Source organism: Dipteris shenzhenensis, chromosome 28, assembly GCF_047967505.1.
Source record: "Dipteris shenzhenensis isolate YYH24624 ecotype China chromosome 28, Dip_SZ_1.0, whole genome shotgun sequence".
Lineage (NCBI taxonomy): Eukaryota > Viridiplantae > Streptophyta > Polypodiopsida > Gleicheniales > Dipteridaceae > Dipteris > Dipteris shenzhenensis.
In genome coordinates this window covers 9194662-9197463 of record NC_141623.1, presented here as the reverse complement: position 1 = coordinate 9197463, position 2802 = coordinate 9194662, and the positions used below count along the sequence as shown (strand labels likewise).

The 2802-nt window shown below is 49.1% G+C and overlaps 1 pseudogene; it reads left to right on the top strand.

Annotated features, from left to right (window-relative positions):
• Positions 1-837: 837 nt before the first annotated feature.
• LOC147883144 (aldehyde oxidase GLOX pseudogene) lies at positions 838-2490 on the top strand (annotated as a pseudogene).
• The last annotated feature ends 312 nt before the right edge of the window (positions 2491-2802 follow it).

The following is a 2802-nucleotide window of genomic DNA, read 5'->3' as shown; positions in this document are numbered from 1 at the left end:
GAGGAAATCCCAAGAAGGCCAGACGCGTGTAGGCATTCGATGCAGAATGTGGAAATGGGCCGTTAAAGTCTACGTCATGCACAAATGCCGTTGTGAGCACAACCCCATTGTGCCTCTTAAGCGATCACAAGTGTCCATACTATTCCTATATTAACGCCTCCTAGAGTTTGCAGGTTTTCGTTTAGACCTTTGCTTACAAGGTTTGCTGCTTCTTGCCACCCTTGCAGTTTTCAAGCTTCGTAGTTTATCCTCATTCTTGTTCTTCCTGTCAAGAATTATCCTCATTCTTCTTCTTTCGAATTCCCAGTTCTGTTTTGAGGGTTCATTAGACACGTTTGCTTCTTCTCGCCACCCTTGCAAACTGCAGTTTTCGAACTTCATTCATCTCAAGAGTTCATCCTGATTCTTCTTCCTTCTTTCGAGTTTCCCAGTTGGGTTCTGCTTGCCAAGTTTGTCACTGTTTTTCAGTAGACTTTTTGCTGGTTCTCAGCTGGGTTTTTCTGCCAGGTTGGTCGGTCGTCTGAGTAGAGTATCCTCATCTTCCTTCTTTGCAACCAGTTTCTTTGCATGCAACTCGACTCATACGCTCCTGCTTCCTAGCTTTGCACGTTCCCAATTGGGTTTCTGCCTACTTAAGCTAGTGCTTCTTTTTTAAGCAATCTCACGTGAATCTACAAGCAGCGAGTGAAGGACTAGAGATCAACAAAGGGGGGCAGAGAGAGAGAGAGAGAGAGAGAGAGAGAGGACGCAGCAGCAACGCCCCTGCACTACCAAGCAGCAAGGGGGGAGAGAGAGAGAGCGCTTCGCGTTCAGCTTCCTTCTTTAACACAATAAACTATGGCTTCCCTTCTGCTCCTAGCTCGTCCTTGCACCCATCGTCTTCCTTCCATTCTCACTTTCTTCCTCTTTCCCCTCATCCACCATGCGGCCACCTGCCAAACCATCACTTCCGGCACTTGGAATCTTCTCGTTCAGAACGGCGGTGTCTCCGCTATGCACATGACCCTCACTCACTTCAACACCGTCATTATGTTTGATCGCACCGATTATGGCGCTTCCGAGCTCAAACTGCCTAATGGCAAATGTCGTGATGACCCGAACGATCTCGCTCTCAAGGTGGACTGCTACGCTCATGCCATTGAGTACACTATCGCTACCAACTCCATCCGCCCGCTGGAAGTGCTCACTGATACTTGGTGTTCTTCCGGAGCCTTCTTGGCGGACGGAACTCTCGTTTCCACCGGGGGATACAACGATGGCGCAGAGACAGTTCGTCATTTCGTTCCCTGCTCCAAAGATGCTTGCGATTGGAGCGAGTCTTATCCCAAGTTGGCTGCTGCAAGGTGGTATGCTTCGAATCAGATTCTTCCAGACAATAGTATGATCGTTGTCGGTGGGAGACGCTCCTTCAGCTACGAGTTCGTGCCATCTCAGGGAGGTGCTATTACTTTCGATTTTCTTTCCGTGACTAACGTCCCGAACGTGGAGAACAATTTATATCCCTTTCTACATCTCTCTTCGGACGGCAACTTGTTCGTCTTCGCAAACGAGCAATCCATTCTGTTCGATTATAACAACAACAAGGTCCTGAAGACTTTCCCTAACCTGCCTGGCGGCGGCGGGCGGAATTATCCTTCATCAGGCTCCTCCGTCATGCTACCTCTCTCTGCTTCAGATAATTTTCAGACAGTGGAGGTACTTATTTGTGGCGGATCTCCGGATGGTGCATATCAGCAAGCTAACAGTAATGGCGTCCAAGTAACCGCTCTTCAAAGTTGCGGGAGGATCGTGATTACCGACGCCAATCCAAGCTGGGCGATGGAGAACATGCCATCGTCCAGAGTGATGGGTGATATGTTGATCCTTCCTACTGGCGACGTCCTAATCATAAATGGAGCACATACAGGAGCAGCAGGATGGGGCAATGCGGCCAATCCCAACCTTGCTCCTCTCCTATACAGGCCTACAGATGCTGCAGGATCACGCTTTCATGTGCTCGCTGCCACTACGATACCCCGGATGTATCATTCTACTGCCAATGTGTTACCTGATGGACGCATTCTTGTTGGTGGAAGCAATCCTAATGTGGGCTATACATTCTCCGGTGTGCCCTTCCCGACCGAGGTCAGACTTGAGGCCTACAGTCCTTATTATCTCGACGAGGCATATACTTCTCAACGCCCTACGATCGTCTCCCTCTCCAAAAACTCTATTGGATACGGCTCTACCTTCACAGTACACTTTTCCCTGAGCAGCAACCCCACAAACGTTCAATATAGAGTGTATTCTCCTCCCTTCACCACTCACACTTTCTCCATGAATCAGCGGCAGCTAATCCTTGCGGCAATAGCAGTGCAGGCTGTGGGAACGACATACGCTTCCACAGTGACGGCACCTCCAAATGCCATTGCTGCTCCAGGAGGCTATTACCTTCTGTTCGTGGTGAATGCCGATATTCCAAGTTCGGGCACATGGGTGCTGTTCGGCTAATAAGCGCGTTTTAGGATTCTTTACGGCAGAGGAGAGGGTGCATTCGGGCCTTTAATGGTTTAATCCACAATTGATACACAAAACGATGCTGTAAATGCAGCTCTCTAGGAAATGTATCTATCATCTTACAACCATTAACCTCACCCATCTACGACGAGCTAGAGACCCGCTCTGCTAACCTGACCCGTCTACGACAGGCTAGAGACCCACTCCGCTAGGTCTGCACATGGGATCTTAAAATGTCTTTGATATCAAGAAATAAAAGTTCAAGTTTCAAGACCCCCTCCACCGCAAACATCGCATCACTTGGCT